General features: G+C 45.0%; 1 long non-coding RNA gene across 1 annotated transcript in view; it reads left to right on the top strand.

Moving 5' to 3' along the window:
* LOC108521626 (uncharacterized) overlaps positions 1-17,392 on the top strand; it is a 107,703-nt gene that overhangs the window by 76,003 nt on the left and 14,308 nt on the right. The gene's annotated exons all lie outside the window — the stretch shown is intronic.

Below are 17,392 nucleotides of genomic sequence, written 5' to 3'. Positions count from 1 at the left end.
AATTTTTTGTTTTGTTTTTTTTTTTTTTTTTTTTTGAGACGGAGTCTCGCTCTGTTTCCCAGTCTGGAGTGCAGTGGCCGGATCTCAGCTCACTGCAAGCTCCGCCTCCCGGGTTTATGCCATTCTCCTGCCTCAGCCTCCCGAGTAGCTGGGACTACAGATGCCCACCACCTTGCCCGGCTAGTTTTTTGTATTTTTTAATAGAGACGGAGTTTCACCGTGTTAGCCAGAATGGTCTCGATCTCCTGACCTCGTGATCCACCCGTCTCGGCCTCCCAAAGTGCTGGGATTACAGGCTTGAGCCACCGCGCCCGGCCTTTTACAGTTTCTTAATAAATAAATGTAAAATTTCAAAACAAGGTACCCTTCATATTCAAGTCAGGAGTCTGTGGCTTCTTGCTTTTGGTTGACATGTTACAAAATGTCATTTCATTCGCTTCATGGGTAAAAATCAACCTCGTGTTCCAGTGCATGTTCCCAGCCTCCCCCAGGGTGTGCTGCAGCCACCTGGCCATTGGGTTCTTTAAGCAAGCCAAGCTTCTTCCAGCCTTGGGGCCTTTGTACTGATCGAGACCTTTCCCTAGAATGCTCTTTCCTCCAGATCTTTACTTACCTAGCTGCTGATTACCATTCAGACCTCAAATGGTAAAAGTTCTGGGATTACAGGTGTGAGCCACCTCTTCAGAGAGGCCTTTCCTGGCCATCCTGGTCTTAAGTAGCCACGAGTGCTATTATATCAACCTACCTGAAAGCTTTACAATGCAATTATTGCTATCTATCATCTGTTTATCTTTCTGTTTCCCTCACTAGAATGTAAGCCCACGAGAACAGAAACCTGATCAGTTTTTTGTTTTTGTTTTTCCTGAGATGGAGTCTCGCTCTGTCACCCAGGCTAGAGTGCAGTGGAACAATCTCAGCTCACTGCAACCTCTGTCTCCTGGGTTCAAGCATTCTCTTACCTCAGCCTCCCAAGTAGCTGGGATTACAGGTGCACGCCACCACACCCAGCTAATTTTTGTATTTGTGGTAGAGATGGGGTTTCACCATGTTGGCCAGGCTGTTCTCAAACTCCTGACCTCAAGTGATCCGCCCACCTCGGCCCCCCAAAGTGCTGGGATTACAGGTGTCAGCCACTGTGACCGGCCTATTTTGGATAACAGAAGTGTTTAACAGGTACTGCCATTGCTGAAGTTGTTGGCTCCTCCTGCCATGGGGAATTTAGTAACTGGCCCATTCTTCTTGACCCACAACATGTTGCCCTTTGCTGACTTCTCTTTTTTCATAGAATTTCATTGCCTTCTTCCTCCTTTGAGTTCTAAGCCTCCTGAACTTCTGTTCTGAGGCCCGCCCAAAGGACATAAATATCATTTTACATTGCAACAACACCTGTCTCAAGGAAGAAAGATTTATTAGCTTCTCCAGAGGAATTCAGCTTCCTCTAGACTTCTACTTTCCCTCTCTTCCCTAGGGCTTGCTTTTCATAACCAAAAGACCCATCCATGATTTCTCCTACAACAGGAGGAATTCTGTAGCATCCCTCATAATGTGAAAACTGTTGCCATCAATTTTTTTTAATACAAGTAGTAATTTTCCCTTCCTTTGACACTTATTTCTGCACATCCAGTTTTTTCCTCTAGTCTCTCCAGTCCCAAATATGAGGACTACCTTTTCCATAAGGCCTTTCCCAACTTTCCAAGTCAAAAATAAATCTTTTCTTGAACTTCAATTGTACTTTTTCTGTATATGCCTTACAATACTCACTACTTTCCATATTATGTTTCTTTATATACATATCTTATCTCCCCTGTAACATTTTAAACTCCTTCAGGTTAAGATCTGTGTTTGTTTGATAGGGCACAGTGACTTGAAAACAGTGGATGCTGGCTTTAGGGTTAATCGTGACCATCTAGAAGATCTCAAGGATACCCCTAAATAGTGCTAGGATATTCTCAGCCGACACAGTTTCCACTTCCTGGATAAATGAAACTGGGATGATCTTGGAAAACAGTTTCACTTGTGAGTGGGACAAGTGATTTTAATCTCCTCACCATTACTTAGTGTTAAAAAATACCCTTCAGAATTGGGAGCCAGCTATAGAGAAGATCTGCTAGTGAACAGGTGTTTTTAAATTTATTTTTATTTGTGTGTGTGTGTGTCTGTGTGAGACAGGGTCTCACTCTGTTGCCCAGGCTGGAGTGCAGTCGCATGATCATGGCTTACTGCAGCCTGGACCTCCCTGGGCTTAAGGGATCCACCAATCTCAGCCTCCTGAGTAGCTGGGATTACAGGTGCAAGCCACCATGCCCAGATAATTTTTGTATTTTTATTAGAGACAGGGTTTCACCATGTTGCTCAGGCTGGTCTCGAACTCCTGACCTCAAGCAATTCACCTGCCTCTGCCTCGCAAAGTGCTGGGATTACAGGCATGAACCACCAAGACTGGCCTATATATTTTTTAATGACATTAAAATTTATTAACAAAGGGGATTCACTTCATCATTTTTGTACTAGAGTGGGAACTTAAGAAAATGGATATAGGATGGGAATATCATTAAATACTAAGCAAAATAACCCTGGAAAGTAGAGTATCTATATAGATTACTGGAACAGGAGTTAAAGAGAAGAAACCCAGTATTTGCTCAGATAGAGATATACAGAACAAATAATAATGAGGAGGAAGAGGAAAAGAAGTATTTATTGAGGTATTTGTATGTGCTGGGTACTACAGGTACATTATCTCATTAATCCAGCAAGTGTTAAGAGACTGAATGTTTGTGTCTCCTCAAAATTCATATGTTGAACTCTAAACCCCCAATGTGATGGTATTAGGAGGAGGGCCTTTTGGAGGTGATTGAGTGATGAGGGTAAAACCATCATGAATGAGATTAGTGCCCTTAGCAAAGAGACCCAGAGATCTCTCCAGCCTTCTTTCTGCCATATGAGGACACAAGCAGAGGTCAGCAGGCTGCAACCCAGAAGAGGGCCCTTCCCAGAGCCTGACCCTGCTGGTACCCTGATCTCAGACTTCTCGCCTCCAGAACTGTGAGAAATAACACTGTTGCTTCTAAGCCACCTAGTCTATGGTAGTTTTCATAGCAGCCTGAACCAAGACAGGTAGGAAATATTCATTACACAGGTCACTAAATAGAGATGACTCAGAAGGTACGTCATGGAGCTGGAATTCAAACCCAGTCCTGTCTATTTCCAGGGCACAAGTTCTTAAGTGCTCAACGGGCAAACCATGTTAGAAAGGAGTGGGCTCCCAGAAACTAAAGACGCCAGGACAGGTCAAAGCCCCTCTCCCTAGCACTCCTGCCAGCAGCTGCAGGCATCCCAGTCCCCCTGCTTAGCCTCCCAAAGAGCAAAGCTCACGGCATGCCTAGGAGAGTGGGGCAGGGAGAGGCGTCACCACCAAGGCTGAGAGGGAAGAAAGGGACCTCACTGTGTTCACAGTGTTAGGTGATGTTGGCTGGAATTGTTTGCCTTCGCCTCTAGCTGGAAAAATGGAATTTGCAGGCAGAGCTATTTTACGATATGCAGCTGTGTGCCAGGAACAGTACTATTGAGTCATGATGATGCAAAACAGCCCAGTTTTACCGAATGTTTTAGGTTCTGTTTCTTTTCTTTTCTTTTTTTTTTTTTTTTTGAGATGGAGTTTTACTCTTGTCGCCCAGGCTGGAGTGCAATGGCGCAATCTTGGCTCAGTGCAATCTCCGCCTCCCAAGTTCAAGCAATTCTCCTGCCTCAGCCTCCTGAGTAGCTGGGATTACAGGCGATTGCCACCACGCCCAGCTAGTTTTTGTATTTTTAGTAGAGACGGGGCTTCACCACGTTGGCCAGGCTGGTCTCGAACTCCTGACCTCAGGTGATCCGCCCACCTCAATCTCCCAAAGTGATGGGATTACAGGCGTGAGCCACCATGCCTGGTCTATGTTCTGTTTCTGTTGTGACATTCTCACTAAGAGCCAGACACTGTGCTAAGAGTGATACGTGCATTATCTCATGTAATCTTTACAATAGCCCTTGTGGCACCAGGGTTGTGTTAACTGATAAACAACTAAACTTTAGAGAGATTAAGGAATTGTCCCCTGGGTCTTGCCGCTAGAAAAGCACATTTAGCAGGGAGTGGTGGCTCGTGCCTGTAGTCCCAGCTACTCTGGAGGCTGAGGAGGATGATCTCTTGAACCCAGGAATTTGAGTACATCTTAGGCAACATGGTGACAACCTGTCTCTCAAAAAAAAAGAAAGAAAAAAAAAAAGAAAAAGCCGGGCGCGGTGGCTCACGCCTGTAATCCCAGCACTTTGGGAGGCCGAGGCGGGCGGATCACAAGGTCAGGAGATCCAGACCACAGTGAAACCCCGTCTCTACTAAAAACACAAAAAAAAAATTAGCCGGGCGCGGTGACGGGCGCCTGTAGTCCCAGCTACTCAGGAGGCTGAGGCAGGAGAATGGCGGGAATCCGGGAGGCGGAGCTTGCAGTGAGCTGAGATCCGGCAACTGCACTCCAGCCTGGGCCACAGAGCGAGACTCTGTCTCAAAAAAAGAAAAAAAAGAAAAAAGAAAAAAAGGCCAGGCGCAGTCGTTCACGCCTGTAACCCCAGCACTTTGGGAGGCCGAGACGGGTGGATCATGAGGTCAGGAGATCGAGACCATCCTGGTTAACACAATGAAACCCCGTCTCTACTAAAAAAATACAAAAAAATTAGCCGGGTGAGGTCGTGGGCGCATGTAGTCCCAGCTACTTGGGAGGCTGAGGCAGGAGAATGGCATGAACCCAGGAGGTGGAGTTTGCAGTGAGCTGAGATCACACCACTGCACTCCAGCCTGGGTGATAGAGCGAGACTCCATCTCCAAAAAAAAAAAAAGAAAAGAAAAGAAAAAAAAAATGTAGCAAGCGGAAGCCAGGTCTATTAGGAATTTTATTGCTCTCTCTGCTAACTCCTCATGAAGTTGTAACTCACCATAATCTCTGTCAAAACAGTTCATGTGATCCAGCTTAGAAATATCCAGCCATTGATGCTGGGTGTGGTGGCTCATACCTGTAATTCCAGCACTTTGGGAGGCTGAGCTGGGTGGATCACTTGAGGTTAGGTGTTCGAGACCAACCTAGCCAACATGGTGAAACCCTGTCTCTACTAAAATACAAAAATTAGCCAGGCGTGGTGGTGTGCATCTGTAGTCCCAGCTACTTGGGAGGCTGAGGTATGAGAATCGCCTGAACCTGGAGGCAGAGGTTGCCGTGAGCCAAAATTGTGCCACTGCAGTCCAGCCTGGGCAACAGAGGAAGACTCTGTCTCAAAAAAAGAAAAGAAAAGAAAAGAATAAAAAAGAAATATCCAGCACAGGCTGGGCACAGTAGCTCACACCTATAATCCCAGCACTTTGGGAGGCCAAGGCAGGAGGATCACTTGAGGCCAGAAGTTCAAGACCAACCTGGGCAACATAGCAAGACCCTGTCTCTACAAAAATAAAACATTAGCTAGGCGTGGTGGTGTGTGCCTGTAGCCCTAGCTACTATGGAGGCTGAAGTGGGAGGATAGCTTAAGCCCAGGAGGTTGAGGTTGCAGTGAGCCACAATTGCATCACTGAACTCCAGACTTGGTGACAGAGCGAGACCTAGTCTAAAAAAAAAGAAAAAGAAAATCCCAGCTACAGTCTTTGTACCAGCAGTACCTAACAAAGTGTTTTCTACATAGAAACTGAATTGAAGCTTAGGCAACTGAGCAAGACCCTGTCTCAAAAAAATAAACAACTTTTTGATAGCTTAAATAGTATGAAAAAAAGGAAACTGGTCAGGTGTGGTGGCTCACGCCTGTAATCCCAACATTTTGGGAGGCCGAGGAGGGTGAATCACCTGAGGTCAGGAGTTCTAGGCCAAGCAGTGGTGAAACGGTGGGCTGGGCGCCCCGTCGTCCTACTTAAAAATAAGCAAAAATTAGCGCCGGCACATGGTGCCAGGCCCTGTAATGCCCAGGCTACTCAGGGAGGCTGAGGCAGGAGAATACCGGCTTGAAGCCGCGGGAGGCGGAGGTTCGCAGTGAAGCCGACGATTAACGCGCCCATCGGCAGCTCGCATGCCTGGGAGGAGCCAAGAAGCAGAGAGGCTCTCGTCTCAAAAAAAAAAAAAAAAAAAAAAAAACAAACAGAAAAGAAACTGAATTGCATTAAAAGATGCGGACAGATCTCTTTAAATATAGATGTCAATGTGATCGTTCACAAGCACATTGAAAAATTCACACCATGGAAAAGAACTAAAGTCCCATCCTAATTCATCAGAGCCTTCTGTTTCCTGTAACAAAGAAGAACTCACAAGATCAGGATTCCAAGGTGATGCATTTTTCTCTAAAAGTACAAATGAGTCAGATGCTGTAATTGCTGCTGGAGATAGTAGTTAGGTAGGCATGTCTGGCTTCGTGAACAGCGTCCTCCTCAATGCTTCCCCTGCAGTGATGAGGAAAGAGAGTCTCAGCTGCCTGCTTTGGCTCCCCCTGTATCCCAACTGCTAACACAGTCCCTGGCAGGTAGGAAGTTCTAGGTAAATCGGTGTGGAAGGTCATTGGGCTGTTCTCAGGGTACTGGGACTGGGAAAAGCAATTCATATTTATCGAGCACCCACCGTGTATCAGTACTATGCTAAGTGATGGGGGTACAAAGGTGCATTCAGGACACCTACACCATTTTTTGCAGGGCCCAGTGCAGAATGAAAATGAGGGGCACCTAGATTTTATTCAGACACCGTAGTATTAAAAATTTCAAGACAGTGACAGCAGGGCACTGAACCAAGTGTGGGGTTCTTCTGATCATAGGGCCTTGTGAGACTGCACAGCTTACATGATCGGAAAGTTGGCCCTGTGTGAAATGTGTGTGTGTGTGTGTATGTATATATATATGTATATATATATTTTTTTGTAGAGATGGAGTTTTGCTGTGTTGCCCAAATTGGTCTCAAACTCATGGCCTCAAGCAGTCCTCCCTCCTTGGCCTCTCAAAATGCTGGTATTACAGACATGAGCCACAGTGCCTGGCCTATTTTTGATTTTCATTATTACTATTATTATTTTATTTATTTATTTATTTTGAGACAGAGTCTCGTTCTGTCACCCAGGCTGGAGTGCAGTGGCACAATCTCGGCTCACTGCAAGCTCTGCCTCCCGGATTCACGCCATTCTCCTGCCTCAGCCTCCGGAGTAGCTGGAACTACAGGCGCCTGCCACCACACCTGGCTCATTTTTTGTATTTTTAGTAGAGATGGGGTTTCACCGTATTAGCCAGGATGGTCTCGAGCTCCTGACCTCATGATCCACCCACCTCGGCCTCCCAAAGTGCTGGGATTACAGGGAGGAGCCACCACACCCGGCCTATTATTACTATTATTTTTAGGGACTGGGTCTCACTCTGTCACCTAGGCTGGAGTGCAGTGACATGATCATAGCTCACTGCAGTCTCTAACTTCTGGGCTCAAGTGATCCTCCCACCTCAGCCTCCCATGTAGCTGGGACTATAGGCATGCATCACCACACCGGGCTATCCCTGGATGAATTAGAAAGTTTCTGTCGTCGGCCAGGCGCGGTGGCTCAAGCCTGTAATCCCAGCACTTTGGGAGGCCGAGACGGGCGGATCACGAGGTCAGGAGATCGAGACCATCCTGGCTAACACGGTGAAACCCCGTCTCTACCAAAAAAAATACAAAAATCTAGCCGGGTGAGGTGGCGGGCGCCTGTAGTCCCAGCTACTCCGGAGGCTGAGGCAGGAGAATGGCGGGAACCCGGGAGGCAGAGCTTGCAGTGAGCTGAGATCCGGCCACTGCACTCCAGCCCCGGCGACAGAGCAAGACTCCGTCTCAAAAAAAAAAAAAGAAAGTTTCTGTCGTCATTGCCGGGCACAGTGTGTGCAACCAATACCACGATACATTTTAGAGCGTTTTATCACTCCCAAAGGCAACCCCATACCCATTAGCAATCACACCCATTTTCCTCCATTTCTCCCAGTCCCTGGAAACCACTCATCTACTTTCTGTCTCCATGGATTTGCCTGTTCTGGACATTTCATATAAATGGAATGACACAATATTCTTTTGTGACTGTCTTCTTTCACTTAGCATAATATTTTCAAGGTTCATCCATGTTGTAGCATCAGTATTCTATTTCTTTTTGTTGCCAAATAATATTCCACTGCATGGATATACTGCATTTTATGTATCCATTCACCAGCTGATGAACATTTGGGTTGTTTCCACTTTTTGACTATTAAAAATAATACTGCAGCCAGGCACAATGGCTCATTCCTGTAATCCCAGCACTTTGGGAGGCTGAAACAGGAGGATCGCTTGAGTCCAAGAGTTTGAGACCAGCCAAGGCAATATAGTGAGATTCCATCTCTATAAAACATAAAAAATTAGTCAGGCTTGGGGCCAGGCATGGTGGCTGGCACCTGTAATCCCAGCATTTTGGGAGGCCAAGGCGGGTGGATCACCTGAAGTCAGGGGTTTGAGACCAGCCTCACCAACATGATGAAACCCCGTCTCTACTAAAAATACAAATATGAGGCCGGGCGCGGTGGCTCAAGCCTGTAATCCCAGCACATTGGGAGGCCGAGGCGGGTGGATCACGAGGTCAGGAGATGAAGACCATCCTGGCTAACACGGTGAAACCCAGTCTCTACTAAAAAAAATACAAAAAACTAGCCAGGTGAGGTGGCGGGCGCCTGTAGTCCCAGCTACTCGGGAGTCTAAGGCAGGAGAATCGCTTGAACCTGGGAGGTGGAGGTTGCAGTGAGCCGAGATTGTGCCACTGCACTCCAGCCTGGGTGATAGAGTGAGACTCTGTCTCCAAAAAAAAAAAAAAATTTAGTTGGGCTCAGTGATATGGGCCTGTATTCTCAGCGACTTGGGAGGCTGAGGTGGGAGGATTGTTTGAACCCAGGAGATCAGTCAAGACTGCAGTAAGCTACAATTGCACCACTGCACTCCGGCCTGGACGACAGAGCAAGACATTGTCTCAAATAAATAATAATAATAATGCTGCTATGAACATCCATGTCAAGTTTTTGTGTGGGCAAGTTTTATTTCTTTTTCAGGTATATATCCAGGAGTGGAAGTGCTGAATTATATGGTATGTTAGTCCATTTGTATTGCTATAAAGGAATACCTGTGGCTGGGTAATTTATAAAGAAAAAGGGTTTATTTTGGCTCATCGTCCTGAAGACTGTACAGGAAGCATGGTGCCGAAGCTGGCGGGGGCCTCAGGGAGCTTATGATCATGGCAGGGGTGAAGGAGGAGCAGGCAGTGAAAGAAGGAGCAAGGGCTGGAGAAGTGCCATGCTCCCCCAAACAACCAGATCTTGAGTGAACTCATAGAGTGAGATCTGGCTCATTACTGTGAAAACAGCACCAAGCCATTCACGAAGGATCTGACCCCATGACCCAAACACCTCCAGTTAAGGAGAGCCTTCCAATCACCTCCCAACATTGGAGGTCACATTTCAATGTGAGATTTAGAGAGGACAAAACATCCAAACCATACCATATGGTCACTCCATGTTATTGTATTTTTTTAAATAAGAACTTCATTGAGATAGAATTCATTTACCATGAAATATACCCTTTTGAAATGTACAATTCAGTGGTTTTTAATATATTTACCAAGTTGTGCAACCATTATTATCTAATTCTAGACCATTTTCCTCACCCACCCCCGCAAAAAAAAAAAAAATCACCATACCCCTGAGGCAGTCAATTCCCATTCCCCACTTCCCGCAGGACCTGGCAATCACTCATCTATTTTCTGTCTTTATGGATTTGTGCCGAGACCAGCACGGTCGGGGAGACCCTAACCCAGTGGCGCTAGAGGAATTGAAGACACACACACAGAAATATAGAGGCGTGAAGTGGGAAATCAGGGGTCTCACAGCCTTCAGAGCTGAGAGCCCTGAACAGAGATTTACCCATGTATTTATTAACAGCAAGTCAGTCATTAGCATTGTTTCTATAAATATTTGATTAACTAAAGGTATCCCTTCTGGGAAACGAAGGGATGGGCTGAATTAAAGGAATAAGTTGGGCTAGTTAACTGCAGCAGGAGCATGTCCTTAAGGCACAGATTGCTCATGCTATTGTTTGTGGCTTAAGAATGCCTTTAAGCTGTTTTCCGCCCTGGGCGGGCCAGGTGTTCCTCGACCTCTTTCTGGTAAACCCACAACCTTCCAGCATGGGCTTTATGGTCATCGTGAACATGTCACAGTGCTGCAGAGATTTTGTTTATGGCCAGTTTTGGGGCCAGTTTATGGCCAAATTTTGAGGGTTTGTTCCCAACAGATTTGCCTATTCTAGACATTTCAGAGAAATGGAGTCATAAAATATGTGACCTTTTGGCCAGGCATGGTGGCTCATGCCTGTAATACCAGCACTTTGGGAGGCCGAGGCTGGTGGATCACCTGAGGTCAGGAGTTTGAGACCAGCCTGGCCAACATGGCAAAATCCCGTCTCTACTGAAAATACAAAAATTAGCAGGGTGTGGTGGCACGTGCCTGTAATCCCAGCTACTCGGGAGGCTGAGGCAGGAGAATCACTTGAACCCAGGAGGCAGAAGTTGCAGTGAGCCGAGATCATGCCATTGTATTCCAGCCTGGGTGACAGAGTGAGACTCCATCTCAAAAAATAATAATAATAATTAAAAAAAAAAAAAGAATATGTGACCTTTTGTGTCTAGCTTCTTTCACTTAGCATAATATTTCCAAGATTCATCCATGTTGGAGCATATATATGTGTGTGTATGTATAATGTCCTTTTTATAGATGAGGCAATCAGGACTCTTGGAAGCTAAATTATTTACTCAAAGTCACACAAGTGGCAAGTGGCAGTATTAAGGTGACCAACCCATCCCAGTTTCACCCAGGACTATCCCAATTTTAACACTGAAAGTCCCATATCATGGGAAACCCCTTAGTCCTGGGCAAACCAGGAGACCTGGTCACCCTAGTTAGGATTCAGTAAAAGGTAAAAGAGAACCAGTGTATTCCTAGTGAGGATTCAGAATTGGCTGAAATGCACACCAATTGTGAACACTAACTAGGAATACTTGAAATGGCTTTGTGTGATTAAAAGGTGCAGTACTCTTCAGGTGAAACCAAACCAGCATATCCTAGAATAATAGAAAATTTGGACATTATCTCAGTATCCTCTAAATCAATCTCTGAGCTTCTTTCATTTATTTACCTAAGTCTCCACTTTAGTATTTCCCAAATTGTCCCCTAACTCCTACTCAACTGTTTTTTCCCACAGTTTACTTACTTATTACGTTTATTATATCTGTCTGTCTCTCCCCGCCAGACTATAGGCCTCACAGGACCAGAGATCTCTGTTTTGTTCATTCAAGTATCCTAATTGCCTAAAATCATGTCTGGCTTGCAGTAGGCCACACTCAAATAATCTTTACTGAATAATGCTTATGTGACACCTAGAGCTTGTGTCAGAATATCTAGCTAGTACATCTTAATATCTCCCAGAAGAATAACAGTTACAATAAAATTCCGAGGCATAGTATGAAGTTTCTCTTTTTAGAAAGTTTTACGCTTCCAAACAAGCTGGAATAATAGTTCAATAAACATCCTAAACCTTTTACATATATTTACCAATCATTAACATTTCACCACATTTTCTGCTACACACATGTACACACATATAGCACTTTTTTTTTTTTTTTTTTTTTTTTGAGATGGAGTCTCGCCCTGTCACCTGGGCTGGAGTGCAGTGGCACGATCTTGGCTCACTGCAACCTGACGGGGTTTCACTATGTTGGCCAGGCTGGTCTCGAATGCGTGACCTCGTGATCCACCCGCCTTGGCCTTCCAAAGTGCTGGGATTACAGGCATGAGCCACCGTGCCTGGCCAGCACAGTTTTTTAAAGGCAGGATGCAGCTGTCATGACACCTCACCCCTAAATATCTCATTATGGATCTCCTAGGAAAAGGTCATTCTAGTAAATAACCACAATAGCACTCACTACAATCAGACTAAGAGAATTAACATCAATTCAAGAAGACAATTTAATATACTATCGCCAGTGATCTTAAAAATGTCTAGCAGGCTTTCCTCCTCCCATCCAGGATCTACTCGAGGTTTACATATAGTATCTGGTTATCTCCTTGGTCTCTCTTAGTCTCAAAAAATCCCCACCTGTTGGTGTTTTCCATGACATTGAAGTTTTTGAGAATCTAGGCCAGTTAGCTTGCAGATTTTTCCAGATTCTGAATTTCCTTAATTGTTCCCTTATGTTTATTTGCAGGTTAAACAATCCCAGCAGAATTCTACATAGGGGTATTGTGTGTCTCAGTGCATTATAACAGGAGGCCATCCATTGTTTTACTATTAGTGAAGCCAAGTGTGCTTGCTTGGTTAAGAGGGTATTCACCAGATCTGTCCGTGGTAAAGATACATTTTTCCCTTTGAATTTATTAATTTTTTATTTTGAGGCGGAGTCTCGCTCTATTGCCCAGGCTGGAGTGCTGGAGTGCAGTGGCACGATCTCGACTCACTGCAACATCCACCTCCTGGGTTCAAGCAATTCTCCTGCTCAGACTCCCAAGTAGCTGGGATTACAGGCATGCGCCATCACAGCTGGTTAATGTTTGTATTTTTAGTAGAGATGGGGTTTCACCATGTTAGCAAGGCTAGTCTTGAACTCCTGACCTCAGGTGATCCACCCACCTCAGCCTCCTAAAGTGCTGGGATTACAGGCGTGAGTCACCGCGCCCAGCCTGAATTTATTAATTGATCTGTGGGGTACAACTTTGGAACCATGTAATTATCATATTCCCCAACATCCTTTCACTCAATTATTTTATCCTTGATAATAACCAGACTGAATCAATTATTACATTGGCAGTTACAAATTCAAATTCTATCATTTGTCTACATTTATTAGCTGGCATGCTTCTGAATCACTGTGAATTCATAGAGCTTTTTTTTTTTTTTTTACATTTCATTTAACGGGTTATAATCCATTATTTTTTGATGTACAAAATACATCAAATTGTCCTAAATTTGGCAAGTGGGAACTCTAATGTTTGAAAGATCTTTATAATCATCTAATGTGTATATCACAAAACATGATGAGTTTGGAGGACATAAAACTCTAAAATGTAGCTGGGTGCAGTGTCTCACACCTGTAATCTCAGCACTTTGGGAGGCTGAGGCGGGCGGATCACATGAGGTCAGGAGTTCAAGACCAGCCTGGGCAACATGGTGAAACCCCATCTCTACTAAAAATACAAAAATTACCCTGGTATGGTGGTGGGCACCTGTAATCCCAGCTATTCAAGAGGCTGAGGAAGGAGAATCACTTGAATCTGGGAGCTGGAGGTTGCAGTGAGCCAAGATCATGCCACTGCACTCCAGCCTGGGCAACAGAGCAAGACTCTATCTCAAAAAGAAATTTAAAAACTCTAAAATGTAGACTATAGTCATATATATTTGTAATTTATTTTCATTTATATATATTTTTTGAGACAGGGTCTCACTCTGTCCCCCAGGCTGGAGTGCAGTGTCACCATCTTGGCTCACTGCAGCCTCCACCCCCCCGGGCTCAAGCAATCCTCCCACCTCAGCCTCCCAAGTAGCAGGGACTACAGGCACATGCCACCATCCCAGGCTAATTTTGTATTTTTTGTAGAGATAGGGTTTTACCATATTGCCTAGGCTGGTCTTGAACTCCTGGGCTCAGGCAATCCTCCAGCCTTGACCTCCCAAAGTGCTGGGATTACAGGTGTGAGTCACCATGCTCGGCCCTATTTATATATTTTTAAACACATTTTGGATAGTTTGTTGGCATAAAATGTTTGCCACCTGAAACAAGTTCAAAAACATCTGTTGACAATCCCCTTGATTTTCTTAGAAGATATATTATAGAACATTTTCTTTGAACTAGATGTTGATGTGTTGTAATAAGACTTCTTCCCAAGAAACTCAATGGATTTTGATCTTTATATGCTGAGTTTGTAACAAGATTTTAAATAACTTTTTTTTTTTTTTTTTTTGAGACGGAGTCTCGCTCTGTCGCCTGGGCTGGAGTGCAGTGGCTGGATCTCAGCTCACTGCAAGCTCCACCTCCCGGGTTTATGCCATTCTCCTGCCTCAGCTTCCCGAGTAGCTGGGACTACAGGCGCCCGCCACCTCGCCTGGCTAGTTTTTTGTATTTTGTAGTAGAGACGGGGTTTCACCGTGTTAGCCAGGATGGTCTCAATCTCCTGACCTCGCGATCCACCCCTCTCGGCCTCCCAAAGTGCTGGGATTACAGGCTTGAGCCACCGCGCCCGGCGATTTTAAATAACTTGAACCTCAACTTTTTAAAGTGGCCCAGGAAGAGTTGGGAAGTTAATACAACTGCATTGCATGCCAGATCGCTGTTGCATTTTCATTTCCTGAGCAATGTTGATGGACTGTGAAAATAGGAGAAAACTCTAAAGAGCCCCAAATAGAAAGGCTTGGGTTAGGCTGCAGGTAATAGAAAACCAGATAACAATGGTTTTACTCCATGGAGACTATATTTCTTCTCATGTAATAAGAAACCCAAAGGTATTCTACTCAGGGCTAGTGGAGCTGCTCAATGATATCATTAAAGCTTCCTCTTTCTCTCCACTCCACCATTCTTAGTTTGTTGTTTTTGTCCTTGTGTTCACAAAATGGCTGCTGAACCTCTAAGCTATTGCATCTGTGTTCTAGGTCAGGAAGAAGAGGGAAGGGTCATGAGGCCAAATGGAATCATCCCTATTAAGAAACTTTTTCAGAAGCTCTAAGCAGATACTGTTCATAGCTTTTGGCTAGAATTGGAGCACATGCCCCCTTACTTACAAGGGAGTGTCTAGTAGAAGAAAACAAAGGAGAAAGGGGCTACAGCCAGGCGCGGTGACTCACGCCTGTAATCCCAGCACTTTAGGAGGCCTAGGCGGGTGACTCACGAGGTCAGGAGTTCGAGATCAGCCTGGCCAAGATGGCGAAACCCCGTCTCTACTAAAAATACAAAAATTAGCTGAGTGTGGTGGTGGGCGCCTGTAATCCCAGCTACTTGGGAGGCTGAGGCAGGAGAATCACTTGAACCCATGAGGCAGAGGTTGCAGTAAGTCAAGATCGTGCTACTGCATTCCAGCCTGGGCAACAGAGCAAGACTTCATCTCAAAAAAAAAAAAAAAGAGAAAGGAGACTACAAATAGCTTTTTGATATCCAGTAAAACAGTATCTTCCACAGCCATGTAAATAGCAAGGTATCCTTAGTTGACATTTCAGGAAAAAGAAATATAAAGAAGTTAACATGGTCATAGTCTGTGTGTCTGCTACTCATAAAGCAAAATCATTGGAACATGTTCTATGTACTATTACTTCATTGGGAATGTGAAGATTGAAATGATACACTGCCGGTCAGGCAGAGTGGCTCACGCCTATAATCCCAGCACTTTGAGAGGTTGAGGCGGGTGGATCACCTGAGGTCACGAGTTTGAGACCAGCCTGGTCAAGATGGTGAAACTGTCTCTACCAAAAATACAAAAATTAGCCGGTCATGGTGGCGGGCACCTGTAGTCCCAGCCACTCCCAAGTGGGAGGCTGAGGCAGGAGGATCACTTGAACCCAGGAGGTGGAGGTTGCAGTGAGCCAAGATCCCACCATTGCGCTCCAGCCTGGGTGACAGAGCAAGACTCTGTCTTCAAAAAATAAATAAATAAACAATAAAATAAATAAAATAAAATGATATACTGCTTCATTTGCTCTCTGGAACATATTTTTGAAAGTTCCAAGTTGGAAGTTCTAGGACTCTGGACAATCAAGTGTGCTCAGCTTCATGTTGCCTCTTCACTACAGTTTCTTTTCTGTTTGTTTGTTTGTTTGTTTGTTTGTTTTTTGAGACAGACTCTCCATCATCCAGGCTGGAGTGCAGTGGCGCAATCTCAGCTCACTGCAACCTCCACGTCTCAGGTTCAAGCAATTCTCCTGCCTCAGCGTCCCGAGTAGCTGGGAGTACAGGCGCATGCCACCATGCCCAGCTATTTTAAAATTTATTTTATTTTATTTTATTGTGTTTTTAGCAGAGACAGGGGTTTCACCATGTTGACCAGGCTGGTCTGGAACTCCTGACCTCTGGTGATCTGCCCACCTCGGCCTCCCAAAGTGCTGGGAATACAGGCATGAGCCACGGTGCCCGGCCTCTTTTTTTTTTTTTTTTTTTTTGAGACAGGGTCTTGCTCTGTCACCCAGGCTGGAGTGCAGTGGCACAATCTTGGCTCACTGCAACCTCTGCCTCCCAAACTCAAGCAATCCTCCCACCTGAGCCTCCTAAGTAGCTGGGACTACAGGTGCGAGCCACACAACAGTTTCAAGTCCAATCAAAACACAGAGGAATTGAATCACTCCACTGAAGTAACTATTTCAGTCAGAAATATGTTCTTGGCCAGCCATGGTGACTCACCCACCACTATGGGAGGCCAAGGCAGGAGGATCAATTGAGCCCAGAAGTTTGAGACCAGCTTGGGCAACATGGCGAAACCCTGTCTCTACAAAAAATACAAAATTAGCCAGGCGTGGTGATGCATGCCTGTAGTCCACTACTTGGAAGCCTGAGGGGAGGATCGCTTGAGTCCAGGAGGTTGAGGCTGCAGTGAGCCATAATGCTGCACTCCAGCCGGGGGGACAGGGTGAGACCCTGTCTCAAAAAAAAAAAAAAAATCAGTGTTGTCACCCAAAGTATAACTTAAAAACCACAGCGATATTACTCTACTTCCTTGTCTTAATAGGCAAAATATAAACATGTAAATTTTTAAAAATAAAACTGTTGCATTAGGCTGCAAGCTCTCTTACATCTTCTATATCTGAGATTGGCAAACTATAGCTTACAGGCCAAATTTGGACTGCTGCCTGTTGTAAATAAAGTTTTATTAGAACACAGCCATATCTATTAGTTTATGTATTGTCTAAGGCTGCTTTGTGACTACAAAGGCAGATCTGAGTAGTTGTGATGGAGACTGAATGGACCTCAAAGCCTAAAATACTTACTATCTGGGCTGGGCATCATAGCTCATAACTGTAATCTCAGCATTTTGGGAGGCCAAGGTGGGTGGATCACCTGAGGTCAGGAGTTCAAGACCAGCCTGGCTAACATGGTGAAACCCTGTCTCTACTGAAAATACAAAAATTAGCCTAGCGTGGTGGCGGGCACCTGTAATCCCAGCTATTCAGGAGGCTGAGGCAGGAGAATCGCTTGAACCCGGAAGGTGGAGGTTGCAGTGAGCTGAAATGGTACCACTATACTCCATCCGGGGGCACAGACTGGGACTCGGTCTCAAAAAACAAAGAAACAAAGAAACAAAGTAAAATACTATCTGACACTTTTATAGAAAAGTTTTATTTAT

This window comes from Rhinopithecus bieti, unplaced genomic scaffold (assembly GCF_001698545.2).
Source record: "Rhinopithecus bieti isolate Rb0 unplaced genomic scaffold, ASM169854v2 scaffold_57210, whole genome shotgun sequence".
NCBI classification, from domain to species: domain Eukaryota; kingdom Metazoa; phylum Chordata; class Mammalia; order Primates; family Cercopithecidae; genus Rhinopithecus; species Rhinopithecus bieti.
Note: the sequence above shows the minus strand (reverse complement) of the source record. Positions and strands in the feature narration are given on the sequence as shown.